Below are 15,596 nucleotides of genomic sequence, written 5' to 3' on the forward strand. Positions count from 1 at the left end.
GCAGAGGTCCGGTGCGTGTGCTCTTCGGGGACTGCAGACATGTGACATGTCCATCACTGGCATCCTCCTCCCCACAGTGTGTCCAAGAGAGCTCCCCAGCAGTCAAGGCAGAAGGGGCAGCGTGACCTTTTTCTAACTCAAGCATGAAGTAGCATTAAGATACGTGTTCCACTGTCCATGATAAAGGACTATCCAGCTGAGGGAACTCTCAAAAGAACATTTCAGAATGTGGGCTTGGAAATGTTTGAGTAGGCTGAAAGCCCATCTCCATGAATAGCTCACATTCGCTCATGAACTATCAAGGTCTAAAAGTATGTTAATATTGCTTCTTTTGTGATGAGGTATATAATACCTACTACTTTTTAAGTAGTACATTGAAACATACAGAAGACTTCATCAAGTTACTATTGATACTTAAGCATTGGGAAGCAGGGACATCTACTATCTTTATCTTTCAGATGAGTGTGCTGGGTTTGGGGACTGGAGTTATTAGCTGTCCAAGAAAGCAAAAGAAAACATTGCAGAACTGTAATAATATGAGATTCTGAGATGCCAAATCCCATGGGAAATGGGAGGAGTTAGGATGACGGTCAAAAAAAAAAAAAAAATCAAACTGGAGGGATATTAGCCTTTGGTTTCCAACCAGCTACCTAGTTCTGAAAGCATCCAATGTGAAGCATTTGGATGCCACTTAATGGTCTTCAGCTGTAATAATCCATGATGGCACATGTCTTGGGAGGGTTGTCAGGGCTGCTCCCCCACTCCTCAGTCGGCAGGAAGCTGCTTGAGGATCAGCGCTACATGAGCTTTGTCCACCCTAAGCTCCCTGGACTCCAGCTTCTGGGTCCTCAACTTCATTCTTCAGCCTTCACCCCTCAACAGTCCCCAAGTCTTCAAGGGAGTCTCCCATGGCCTCCTGATTTCCATGCCCACCAGTGATTTCAGGACCCTCTTAAGTTTTCTCCTATGTATCAGTCTTTCAGGAGTCCCATATGCTGCTGTCATGGGAGGCCAACTTCCCCATTCTCTGATCAAATCCCCTTCAACACCAGATAGAAAAATTCAATCTCCTTGGCCTTACATTATACGGTCCAAACCCATCTCCCTAACCCAAAAGACCTTGGGCTTCCCAAGAACAAAAGGATTCACTACCTCTCTTGCATGCTTGCCCTGTCCATCACTCTTGTTCTTCTCTCCACCCCTCCCTTCCCACAGAGCTCCACAACTGAGTTGGACTAGTCACTCCTTGAAGGCCACAAACAAATGTTACCTCCCGCACCCCTGTTTCTCTGAACTGGACCCTGCTGTCCAGAGCCTTGCTCTGGAGTTCCATGGACACTTCATGGAGCACTCCACACTCCCCACGTGCATAGGCCAGGTGGTCCAGCTTCCCCCAGTCAGATTCTTAGCTCCGCACCTACCCCAGACACAGACTTGGGAGTCAGCACGCCATGTGCGGTATTCCCATTGTATAGAGAAACGTGCAACTTCAGACACAGAGGAGTAGTAAAGTGTAGCAAAGTAAGAAGGGGTGCATTGAACATTTTTCATCTTTTAAAATATAGCCTATAGGTGTTTAAGTTTATGTCCATTAAATGTTTATTAACAGCTCTGTTTACTGAGCAGCTGCAAAATTCCTGGAAACTTAAAAATCTGTTCTTCTGAGCTACTGCAAAGGGCTCCAGGACAGAAATCCTTTTTTTTATTTCTTTTTTTTTTATTCCCAAAGAAGCTTTGTGTGACCTTGAAGAAACTGCTTAACCTATGGAGCTTTAGTGTTCATCTGAAATACAGTGATAGGATATTAAGTTATCAAAAGAAGGAAGCATTTAAGACCATGCCTCCTGGATGAAAATTAAAAATGATGAAAATTAAAAAGTTCTCCTTCAGAATGGTTAGCTCCATTCTAGTAGACCCTACAGCTCTTAGCATTGTATTTTATTTATAATAAGAGTTTAACATCTTTGCAGGAAAAATGTGCAAAATATACAACTATTTTATTCCTAGACATCTCTTAGTATGTAGATATTTGGGTGAGTCAGAGAATAAAGTCCCAGGGTACAGGGGCTGCTTTTGTCCTAGAGTGGATCAGTATCTATGTTGGGGACACATGCAGTCTGGGAGACTTCTGTATTAACCTCTGTGAAATTTGTTCATGAAAACCAACGTAGTGTTCCCAGAAGAGTTTCATTTTTGTAACAGGTGCTGTTTCCACGCAGACATCGATTCACCATTTATCATGGCTTTTATTAGTGGTTTTACCTTGAGTCTTCTGTATTGAAAAAAACCTTTTCCTCTCTGTAGGATGCTTTGTAGTCCAGTCATCAACACACAGATGCTCAGAGTATATGCTTATAAAGCAGATGCCCTGCATCTACGAGAACAGACTTGGGATTTCTGCCCTGCATCTACGAGAACAGACTTGGGATTTCTTCCCTGCATCTAGGAGAACCGACTTGGGATTTCTCCTTGCATGGAAGCAAAAGTTTATGTGGGAACACTTACAAAACTCAGAGGAGCTATCGATTCTCAGTGAAGTTACTGGAGGTCTGGCCGGCCGGAAGTTTCTTGTTCTGGAAGCACAGAGTCACATGAACAGCCCTGGCCTTCTGAAGTTCCGTTTCAGAGCTGGGTCCGGCTTCCCTTGCTCCTCAGCTGTGTGTCCATCCTTGTCTGGGGGCTCCTGCATCGCCCTGGCACCTGGCTTCCAGGATTATTCCAGCTCCTCCTCCGGTCTGCTACTGCTCTGCTGCCAGCCAGCAGACAAGTGAGGTCTCTTCCCACCTGACCCGGGACCACTCACCCTATCTCGCTGGACCTCCTGCCATTTCTCTCCCTTGCACAGACTTTTTAAAGAGACTCACCCAGACTTCTTACCTTTTTTTACTCCCTCCCTGGTTATCCCTACATTACAGGAAATCAGGGTTTCGACCCCCATGCTCCTGGAACTCTCTCCTGGTCAAAGAAGCCAATGCCTTCCCCATTCTATGACTCAGTGGCCCCCGTTTGTTCTCATCCGGGCAGATTCTGTGGCAGTGAACACCCTCTCTAGCTTGCCTGCTTCTCTTGTCAGTCTCCTTCCACTGAAGTTTTTATTAATAGGACTCAACTATCACCAGTTTGCAAATGACTTCCCCGTCCATGCCTTAAGCCCTCCTCTTTCCACACTCACATTTCCAGCTGTGAATTAGATGGTTTCCAAATGAAGCCTAAAAGCATGCTCAAAATAGAACACAGCTGCCTTCCCTCCCCCCCAGAAAAACACAAAATTGTTTTAACTATTCCACTCTTTAGTTAATGGTATCATTAACTGCCCAGGAAATTAAAGCTAAAACTCGGCAGTCATCTTTGATGTATCTCTGTTTCACACCCATGCCCAGTCATACAGGAAATCCTGGAAAATCCCTCTATGGAATTATATACCCCTTTCTTTCTACCCCACTGATGTATTCTCAGAAGGTTCTTCATGTCCCACCTGGGCTATTTCAATATGGTCTTAGAGAGCTCCCCAGTCTTTCCTGCTTCCAATCTAGCTTACGCACTGCTTTCCCAGGCCATGTTCCTGAACAAGAATCTGATTACTCTATGCCCAAGGTTTTGAGGGCTCCCCACAGATATGAAGTGCAAATGCCCAACCCAGCACACAAATATTTAGTTGGCCTCCACCTATCTTCCAAGTATTGTTCTCCATTCCACTCCACTCTCCAGAACCAACTATGTTTGCCGTAAGGTTCCGCTCCCTGCCCCCAAGAGCCCCTGCTCTTCTGCTCTATCCTCTGCCCGCTGTTCCCTTTCTCTGTAATACTTCTCCCCCTTGGCATTCTCTGTGTACTTACTAGAGACCCAGCTCAAATCCCAGCTTTTCCAGTGCATTTCTAAATCTCCCAATTGCAATCCGTCTTTTCTTTCCCTTATAAATAAATGCTCAGTGTCCCACACCATCTGGAACTGAAATCTGTGTGAATCTACAGCAGATCTCTAAAACTCACAGCACCTACATAGGCAAACAGTCCTGGAGAACAGGGATCTAGATCTTCTGTGTTTTTTTTTTTTTTTAAGATTTTATTTATACATTTGACAGACAGAGATCACAAGTAGGCAGAGAGGCAGGCAGAGAGAGAGAGAGAGAGAGGAGGAAGCAGGCTCCCTGCCAAGCAGAGAGCCCGATGCGGGGCTCGATCCCAGGACCCTGGGATCATGACCTGAGCGAAAGGCAGAGGCTTTAACCCACTGAGCCACCCAGGCGCCCCGATCTTCTGTGTGTTTTTAACAGTTCACAACAGCCCAGTGCTTTCCCACAAGACGCGATACTTAAGAAGCTGATGGAGGACCTTGCTAAAAGTTTGCTTCTGTGCCAGTCCAGTTCACCTGTCCTGATCTACTCCCCCTAGTCGTTCAAAACAGTAAACCTGTACTTTCTATACTTTTCTTTGCAGCCTTAGTCACTTTTACTGTACTTGTTTCCTGTTCACATATATTTATTTTGTGGTCAGACATTTTACAATAAATTAGGCAAATTTTAGGACTCCGCCATCCTGGCGCCTGTGACATCGCCTTGAAAAGCTCATGAGACTTAAGGTCCCTCCCCTCAAAGCACATAAGGCAAAAATGTTTATGTGCTGCTTCAGGAGGTCCATAGACGGCTGACAACTAAGGGCACTGAAACTTCATCAATCCGTAAACTAGAGGGAGGTTCATGGATATGAGAAATGCCAATGTAAACAAAACCCCTAAAGCCACTTTAAACTTACCAAGAGGCTGATAAAAAATTAAGCAGTTAACCTGATTTGGAGATCTCCTGAATCAGGAGCTGCAGTCCGTCCTATTCCACTAGAATGCTAGAAAATCAAGGAGCAAATTTTCTTTTAAATATTTTTATTTCCAAACTAAATTTAACTAGTATATTATTTGTTTCTTTTTTTAAAAGATTTTATTTATTTATTTGGCAGAGCGAGCACAAGCAGGGGGAGTTGCAGGCGAAGGGAGAGGGAGAGGGAGGCTCCGGGCAGAGCAGGACTCGATCCCAGGACGCTGGGATCATGACCTGAGCCGAAGACAGATGCTTAAGGACCAAGCCACCCAGGCACCCATCTTTTTCAGTTTCTGAGGCTTTTCTTGAACTGTTAGTGGGTAGTTAATAGTTAATATTAACCTCCAGATGTAGACAAAATATTTTATATCCAAAAAAATGTGAATGGTACTTAAGTCATTTGACCTTTTTAAGAATATCCTTCTGAACCTGAAGAATATACTTTAAAGGAGCTATAGTAGTAATAAAAACCATTTGGAGAGCCTGTGGAAAAACTTAATAATCTCACCAGCAAACTGTAAAGTAAAAATTCTATTTAAGACATTATATTCTATTAAGCAAAAGCCTGAGAATCTTGCTAGACTCTTTATGGTTTATAAAATTTGTTCCTCAGTTTGTTTGTTTGTTTTTATTGTAGAACCTCAAGAGGGATAGTGTTTCAAACCCTCCTCATAATCCTTTGACTTATTCTTTCTAAGTGTTTGTAGAAAGCTCAATTTGTGTTGACACTGTACTTGGTTCTAGGAATTCAAGGTTGAGGAAAGTAAGTCAACTCTTTCTTTGAAGCGTATTGTCCAGCAGGTAATAAGCCATTGTCTTAGGAGTATAATTGTAAAGAGTTCACTAAAGGCAGGCTTCAGGGCTTGATTTTTATGTAAAGAAGACTTCTCACAGGAACTGGGGTCCAGAGGAGCCCTGGAAGAAGAAACAGCCAGTGACTGAGGTGTGGGAAAATAAGTGAGAATCTGACGGTGAGCATCTGTGGGTCTTGTTAAAGAACTTACACATTCTCTTAGAGGCAGTGGCGAGCCTCTGTTTTAAGAATTTTAAGCCAGGAAGTCACGTAAGTCAACTTGTCATTTTAGAAAAATCACCCTAACTTTGATAGGAAAAAAATAATAATAATAAAAAGATTAAGGGAATTGGGTAGACAGGTTAGTCCATTGCTTGAGTCCTCTCCAGGACACATGGTGGCAATCTCAAGTACCATGTTGGTAGAGAGTTCTGGCCTTCAGCCAAGGGTCAGGGACGGTTTTAACTGAGGTTTGCTCCAGGCTGATCAACAGAGTCAGCTAGAGGGATCTGGGAATGTGGCCAGCCACCATCCAGGCCCCTGGCATTATTTATTAGTGACTTAAGTACTGATGAGTTCACTTGTGAGGAGATCACCTGCCCATTTGGTCCACTCTTCACCATCCCAAATTTGGAATACAGCACGCCATTTTACAATGGAAGAGATCACAGGGCAGCCTACAAATTCATCCAGCAGCCTTTCCCCGTAGGAACCCTGAATTATTCATCTTTGCCTCTTATAACATCCCTAATGGGCTTATCCCAAACGCATCTCCCACAATAAAGTTTTCTTAATCATTCTAATCAGACACGATCTCTAACTCCTCTACATCCCACTGAACTTTGCATTTTAGAATGACCTTTATTGTTTTCCAGATAATATAGTTTAAGCTTTGAGCTATAGTTGATATACGAGAGGTTACACATATTTAACGTACAAATCTTGAGTCTGGACATACGCATCACCACAACCAAGATACTAAACATATTGGGCTTCCAGAGATTTCCTTATGTTTGTGGGTTTATTGTTTATGTTCTGTGGTAAAAGCACTTAACTTGAGATCTGTCCTCTTATCATATTTCAAAGCGTACAATACCATGTTGTTAACTATTATGTGTGTTTTCTTAAACCCAGAGACTTTTTTTGACCTAGCATCAGCACTTACCAATACTTAGTCAGCTGATTAACTTAGAGATATAAGGGGGGAGAGGGGAGCCTATGCGGGGCGGGGAGGGGGGAGCATCCAAACTCACTTTTAAAAACAGCCTAGATGCCCATGAATGGATAACCTAAAATTTTTATCAATTTTTAAAATGTCACTGACTTTACAGTGTTTTTAACACGTTACATGCACAGTTGAATACCAGAAAGTGAAAACAAACACGAAACAGCCTAGATCATTGCACAGAGATGAAAATCGTGCTGTAGGTAGGTTAGCTCAAGAGAGGACCAAAGGTTGTAGAATAGCACATTGTCACACGTGGACGAAAAACACTTAATTCCTAGTTCTGTCACTGGCATTCTGAAGCAGCAGAATAAAGCAAATTGTACTCCAGGAGAAAATGGAGGTAGAAAGGCAACAGGTTCTTGCAAATAACCCACAGGAGGCAAAGAAGAAAGGGGATCGAAGGAAGCAAAAACATCGTAACAGTTATGGGTGTAATACTCACCATATGTCCCATATGTTTTCAGATTGCAACAGAGCAGCTCTTCCCCACAGCCCACTGCAAGGGGACCTGACAAGTCCAGCCCACCGAAATCAAAGACTGAAATCCACTATAAATCCTGCCATGCTAGATGGAACGAATATCTGTCAGATTTTTTTACTTAAACTTCTCTTCCTTTAAGAAAGCAGCATCTGGCTCTAAACGGCACATATAATTGAAAAATCCTTTAATAGCAGCATTAATTTTCATCATTTTGCATTCCGGCAGTCTGTGACAAGAAAACGCACTCTGCATGTGTAAGGCGGCCAGACTACAGAGCTGAGGGGGAGGGACAGTGGGGGGGGGGGGGTACATGGTGTGCACCACCCGAGGTGGGGGGGGGGAAGTGGGGGGAGACGGAGGGGAGAGCTCGGGGCTACCATGTGCCCGCAGCCCTGCGCCAAGAGCAGATCCGTGCTGGGGGCAGGTTCGGATTAAGGCGGGAGAGCTCGCTGGTTTCCCATTGCAGAGGTTGTTCCAGCAGGTCACTTGCACCTGAAGATTATCAAAAATAAACTGGGACCTTCGGAAGCTGAACTCAGCAGCAGTGACAAAGGCCACGAATCCTCGTCCTTGGACAGAACGGAGACAGGGTTCCAACTGCGGCTCTTACCGATCTTCTTTTGGGGCTTCTCATTTAACCGGAGCCTAGTGCCTCGCTTTCTAAATGGCTGGTTTCTTTCCACGGAAAAGGTAAAAATGGAACCCATCAGAATCCATGAGTCCCTCGTGCACACCCCTCTCTCCCATCCTGGGTCCGATAGACGTGGGACATTAGGGGAGGCTGTGGATCCACTGACACATTCGCCGGTAAAACGAGGTGAGTACCGCAGTGAAACACCTGTGACCAGGCAGAGTGGAGACAAACTCTCAGCCTGGGCAGCCTGGGCTCAGAGGCAGGAAAGGAAAGCAATTTGAAGAAAGGGCCCCTTCCAGAGAGACTGGGTAAGCATAGAAAAAAGAGGCAGGGGTTGAGGGGAGTAAAAAACCCAGTTTTTGTTTGGCCTTCCCAATACCAGGGGAACTTGCAGATAAAAGACCAGACTTTCCCCCTGGAAGGCTAAGGAGCAGCACTTTTGTTTGTGAACAGCACACACCCTGGGGTGGGGATTCCTTTGCTGTTGCCCTGACCAACGCCTGCCACACTCCTTCAGGAGTCCTGCCCTCCCCGGCCCTCCTCCTGCTGGCTTAAAATGGCCTAGATTTTTCCTTCTTCATTTAGGGAGAGCGAGAACTTTGTGTTTTAGGGTTTCAAAGCAGATGATCTCATTTTGAAGTCCATGTCCCTCAGTGGCCGAGCAAATCTACATGAAGGAACACAGAAAATATTTTATTTGTGTATTCAGGGCTTTTCAGCGGTTCCTTGTTGTTTAATTTAAAGCTGTATTTGGGGCATTAGCAACGCATAAAAATAACTGCTTAACAAACACTGTAAAACGGAAACGAGGAGGTGGCCCCCAGGGTGGGGAGGGGGAAAGAGAATTCTCTTGGCCTTAAATATTTTCCTAGTCATATTTCACAGAAGTGCTCCAATAAAGAGAAAGTAAGTCATTTTAGAAGTAGTCTGTGGTCTGACCCTTCTTCAGATTTAATTTGACTACTAATGTTGTGTGACCAGTCATTGCACTTCTCAAAATCTCATTAGCTGACTGAAATCAGCCAAGTGGACCATGCTTGGATTTCTGCTCAACCTCAGAAGCATCTTAAAGGTCCCTACATGACCAGGTCATGACACTGTAACAGAGGCCACCATAGCCAAACGACGCCCTCCTCCCCACAACCTATCATGGCCACTTTATGCCTCCATTCTAGAACAGCAGCCCTGTGTGACAGGGACTTTCTCCCAAAGTTTTCACGATGACCGGAGGCGTCCCTGGCGCCTAAGAAGAGCTCAACTAATGTGAAGAAGAGCAATTGAGTTATTTGTACGTCAGAGGAATCCAAGTCCTAAGATAAACATAATACAGAATCCCAGAAGATTTGAAGAGAAAAACATCTGTGTTGGTTTTAACAGGATATTAACTTTGTTTCTCTCCCTGTGTATCAGATCCTTTTCTTCCCACCATCAAGTTGGTCGTGTGGGTCAAACATATTTTTTAAGGGCTGCACAAGGTTGTACTCTAGCAAAAACCGAGCATTTTTTTTTTCCCCAAAGGTACTGAACACCCAATGCAGCAAAATATCCTTGCAACAATGCAAGAAAAAGTTTCTCGAGATTAGATATTCCAGGCTGGCTAGCAGCCAGTAGGAGAGTTCTCTGGATCCAAAATTCTGGTCAGAAGCCCAGGGACAAATCACTGCGGAAGATTCTAGGCAGACACCGTGGGTGGCCTAAGGAAGGTGCCCACACACAAAGTAGGATATGGAGGCCCAGAGTCAGCTGGGTCTGTCCGGGACACAATGACCTTCAGAATAGGTGGAAAAATCTGACACAAACATGGTCTTACACTTCTAACACTTTGACTCTCAAGCTCTCCTTGACACAGGTGTAGAAAGGTTGGGGGGAGGGTTGAAGGCAGAGAAATCACACACTGAGATCACGGCCATGCAACAGGTCCTAAGATTTGTAGAAAATATTCTATCTCTTTCTTGCATAAATTGAGTTTGTGAAAAGGGAGTCATGCCAAGTATTAGTATTTTAAACCAAGCACAAGCGTCCTTGATGGTAACTTATAAAAGGAAACTCCTACTTCAAAGAAACCTGATCCTTTTGGCTGAGGCCTCTACCCCATTCAACCGTAAGACTGAGGAGGGCAGAAATTGTTTGCCCATGACGTATCCCCAGAGATGCTTCATTTAGACAAGGAACCAAATAGTTGCTGAACGTATAAACGTATTTATAATCTCTTCTTCCACTTGGGATAATTCAGTAGAAAATCCAAATACTCTTAAAAGGATTCAAAATAGATTTAACAGCAGGTACTGTACCAGTATATTTTTTAAATTCAATTAATAAGCATATAATGTATTATTTGTTTCATTGTGATTCATCAGTCTTATAGAATACGCCGTGCTCATTTTAACACATGCCCTCCCCAATGTTCACCATCATCTCCTTTAAAATACAGGATTTCTTTTAGGCAGGTTAGATACTCAGGTATCACAGGTCTAGACACTCAGCAAGTGTCCAGACAGACACAGTGTTTTATCCCCTTGAGCTGCATAACAGGATACCACAGACTCACAGGCAAGGGTCTTACAGAACAGGAATATACTTTCTCGCAGTTCAGGAGGCTGGAAGTCTGAGATTTGTGTTTGGGGAGAATGTTCTTCCTGGCTTATAGACAGTCACCTTTTCCCTGCACTCTCACATGACTTTTCCCCTAGGCTCACCTAAGGTCCATCATCCCATCCTGACGTCATTTAATCCTGATTACCTGGTGAAAGTCTCATTTCCAAATATTCCTTTGGAAGTTAGGGTTTCAACATAAGATTTTGGGGGGTTGGGGACACAGAGAAAGGCACCTTCAGTTCACAACAGAAGTAGATAAAAACCCACTCACTTATTCTGTTGCCAGCAGACCCAGATCCTTCACCCAAACAAAAGCTCCATGCCTTTTGTACATTGATTTCTTGATTCTTTCCAGCCATTCTCTATCCAAATGTCTCTACAGAAGTGCAGAGGAGAAGGGCTTTTTACTTTCCAACCAAGAAGATGGTCGGAGAATCTTTCTGTCCACCACATGTGAGCAGGGGACCAGGCAGAGGAGTTTGATGCCTATCAGCACAGGCATTACTTTCTTCTTACAACAAACCACAATACAGGTTAGAGTGGAGAAATAGACGTACCTTGAGCAAGAAGCGGAGGGAAAGGTAAGACATGGCTACAGGCAAAAAGAACGTGAAAAGTAACAGAAAGCCAAGTTTAAAATGGCAGAATGGCTGATCACTGCTCTGGTTGGGGGTTGCCAGGCTGTAACCAAAAAGCAAGGGCATCAACTTCAAACACCAGTATGGCCCCACCATGCCCACCAGGCCAGGTGTGCGTCATCACCACAACTCACGGCCTCCAACAAAACCACCAAGAAGCGTGCATCCTATCCGTGGTAGAGATCTGCTTCCTGCGTTTCACCACAATACTTTCTTGGTCTTTCCATCAGCCCACGGGTTGACTTTGCCTGTCTTCAGCCTTACGGCCATTTTAAACTTGCTTTTCTTAGTCTGATGCAATCAGACCACAGGAGGAGGAAAGGCAGAGGTGCTTTCAAAATAGGTCTTCCCCCACGGCACCCCCCCCCCACATGTACACAATCCAAGTTCCTCCTCACTCTCCAATTACTATAACAGTTTGCACATCAATGGCCTTCTTAGCGTCTGCACATCAATGGCCCCTAGTGTTTGCTCATCCATTCTATAGACCACCTCAGGGGTAGTCTAATTAACAACCCTGGATCTGTCTGTCCCTCTACCCTGCAAAGAGTTTTAATGGCATGGACTACTGTAAGAAATACTTTACATTCTTCGGATTTCCCAATACCTGCTTCCATTCAGCCAACAAATGATAACTGAATGGTTACTAGGTTCCAGATACACATTTGGGCACTAGAGATTCAGTAAGGAAAAGGGACAACGTTCCTTTCCATTTTGGGGAATTTTAAATACTTTAGCTACATCATCACCAAGACGGAATCTGACACCAAACCCAGGACCACTTCTGAGCTTTCAATCATGTTTATCTCTTGCCTCCTGTTTAATACTTTCAAATTCATTAATGTCCTGGGAGCACCAGGACATTCTGGACATTATAGCAGGACCTAAGGAAGCATGAGACATTGTATCTGGGTCCCCGCCCCCACACGCCCACCCCCAGAGTGAGCAACCACGCCCAAGGGCTCCACAACAGGGCCAGTCTTCCAGCATCAAAACAAATGTGATTCCTCTAGCTTGTGCTTCCCATCCCTTTTTCTTACTACTGGGCCTACTGCTCATTTTAGCAAAACTATGTCATCTCTCCACTAGGGTAGAAACCTTTTCCCACAACAGCACAGACACTACTGGACTTATTTCTAGCTCTTTCTAACATCTAAACCAGCGTCTGGCATATAGCATGTACTCAAAAGAGATTTGTGGAATAGAGGAAGGAATGAATGCATCCCTATCCTCATATGGCGCCACTGCAAATATGTTTAATTATGGGGGAAAAAACCCAGAAAATACAATCATTTAATTAGGTAGGAGAAAGCATACTAAAACTAGATATTAATAATACTAGATATAATGCAAGACACAAAATTTACCCTGTTTCTGTTCTCAGGAACTTTGGGGTTTTGATAGTATCTGTAAGCCATAATAATAGCTAATATTTATGGCATGCTTACTAAATAACAGCTGTGGTTTTCAACATTTTCCCTGTAGGATCTAATCCTTAGGACTTCTCCATGTAGGTATTGTACCCATTTTACAGAGCAGAATGCTAAAGGCACAGAGAAACGTACTGAATCCAAGATCAGTTACTAAGGGAGGAGACTGTATTGAAACTACTTCCAGTATAATGCCAGATAACCACTGCCATAACCACTGGTTCTTCCTTCAGTCCAAAAATCACGTCTCAAACATTTATGACATGTTAGCACTTGATCGGCTGAATGAATCAGACTGCCTGCCTTAAAGGATGGCTCTTCCTAGTGGGGTAACTTAGTTCAATGAAAAGTCAGCTAATAAAAATCATGAATGTGGAGGTCTGGAGCCCAAGCTATAATATAAGACCTCTCTTACCTGAGAGGTCAGAAGCTCTGGAAGAAAAGCCACAGTTAGGCTTCATTTTAGCTGGGGGGCGGGGGGGTCAGGCGTCGGGGGGTAAGGGAGGAGGAGTATGAAACACCATGCAAGTGACAGAAAGAGAGGGAGAAAGAGACTGCCAGACCACACAGATAGCATTTGTGAAGGCCAACAGCCCCAGGAACATGGGCATTTTAGAAATTTTGGAATATTACCACTAGTTTGGTAGTGCTTGAGCAGGGACACTCATGTGAAGGGATTAAACTATACCTAAAGGCAATGGTTACACATGGATGTGGCAGAAAAGGATGGGAATTTTTCTGGATGTATTTTAAACAGGAGAGGGAGGTTGCCACAGATGCCTTTTCGAAAGGACAATGGTGGGTAGAACGAAACCCCAGGATCAGTGACCACCAGGGACACCCTGGTGAACAGGACACAGCGGTCATAGGATCGGGAATAAGCACCATGAATACAGGTCAGGAGGGTGAATCCTTGGACCCACTGACTGAACTGTCTGGCTGAAAAGGAAGGCATGAGGAGTACAAGGTTTCTGGCTTGATTCTGAGCATCTGAATGAGTGTTCCTCCCACTGAATTGGAAAATACTTTCTTGGGCTGGCTAAAGGAATTCAATGTCGAATTTGAAGTGTTATCATTGAGGTGCTGATGATCTTTTGCTAGTTCTAGAGACCCCGTCTGGGAGTTCACAGGCGGCTTCTGAAATCAAGATCCAGATTTAAAGGTCAGTGACACACAGGTGCTCACTTAGGGGTCCCAGCACAGGTCCCTGTGCAGAGAATACAAACAATTTTAAGCCCCGACAGAGCCTCAAGCTAAGCTCAGGACACTTCTGAGAGCGGGGTCCCATGTGGTGGAACAAATAGCGTCCTCACAAAGCCAGCTCCGGCGGGAAGGAAGGTGGAGACAAAAATGGAGATGTAGGGAACGTTAAGGGAGTGGGGCACAGTACAGTGTGTGAGGGGGAAGGATGGACTCGAGCAGTCGGTCAGTAGGTGTAAGTCACGCATTGGCAGAAATTTTTAGTGTCTTACATGAGCATTTTCCCCCTTGAGATTTAGTCAAAAGCTACATTATGAAGTTTATTGAATTCCAAGTCAGAACAGGTATCAGACCATTATCTGAGTCTCCCAAGAGAGTCCCATAATTTGTGCTATAACAACACCAGTCTATGGAGCAAACTAAACGCCGATGCCTCCCATGCAGTCCTGTCTGCTCGTTACCAGTGAGGACCCAGGCCCGCCGTCTGGCTCGCAAAGGCCCCAGGCAAGGCATTAAGGACTTGGAGGATTTTTCACTGTCCCAGGTTTGGCCCTCAGCTTTACAAGCATCTACTCGGGGGCAGAAGCACATTTTCCAAGCTCATTAGACTAGTATAAAGCAAAATGCCAGTTGAATCATTTCAGAGAAATAAAACTGCCACACACAGTAGGACCAGCACATTCTGTCCCAATGGTGAAACTATAGGAGAAAGCAAGTTGCAATCAGGGGCATCTTCTTTGAGATACCAAGAAGAATTACTACATGGGGACCTGAGAGGGTTGTGTTGAGCTTGTTCTAGGTCATAAGCCAACTCACTCATCAACTGTAAGGATTCACGATTGCAGAAACAGGAGCTCTGGAAGCTGGAAGACCTACTAACGGGAAGCCAGACTATGATCTGAACGTAGTTTTGGGAGCAGACTCACAACCGAGGGGTTAAGAGAATGGAGTATTTTAACAGCATCTAGCAAAGATGCACAGAGATGCTCACGCACAGAAGAGACAGTTTCCGCCACTGGGACCACAACACTGGAGGCCACGTGGCTAAGGAGCTCCTTTCTATCAACATCACGCTGGCAACATTTCCCAGTGGTGACTCGGCCAGTATCTCACTCGTCTCTAGAGGGATCCTATCCATACATGCCTGCAAGACTCCTGGAGGTCATCACAGACTTTTGTAGTCTATCGATCATGGTTGTCTAACAAACCCTTTCCTCTAGGCATGGAAACCAGTTTAACCTGGTTTAGAGTGATACAGGCCCAGAGGCCCCCTAAGTCCTTTAGACGGTCGTCTTGCACATCTTCATTTGAATGCTCAACTGTAAAACCCCATCATTTAAATTTATTTCTTTCTTTCTAAGGGAAGGTAGTGGTATCCTTACAAGATCCCTTAATTTCTCAAGACTTAAGGAATTGAGTGTAAGAACGGAAGCTCAGTCTCCAGGGCTGAATCCTATGTTCTCCCCTCCCAAGTCCCACATTTGCTCTAACTAGGCTTGCTCTAGAGCCTTTGCTCCATCGGCTCTTCCAACTCTCAGTTTCTGGCTCTGGAGGGTTCTCTGAGCAGGGGCAGGGAGTAGGATTATGGGAAAGGAAATTAAAGGGACATTCTATTTCCCTAAGAACTTACCATTTTTAGATCTCTATCCTTAAATTCTGGTTTAGATTTGAATCCAGCTGCTGACATTTTCGAATCTTAACTCTTATTTTTAAGTTAAAGTAGAGAGCGTTCAAAGAGTGAGGAGTAGCTTGCCCAGCAGTCTCCCTTTCTGGCTCACCCCGGTGAT

This window comes from Meles meles, chromosome 14 (assembly GCF_922984935.1).
Source record: "Meles meles chromosome 14, mMelMel3.1 paternal haplotype, whole genome shotgun sequence".
Taxonomy (NCBI): Eukaryota; Metazoa; Chordata; class Mammalia; order Carnivora; family Mustelidae; genus Meles; species Meles meles.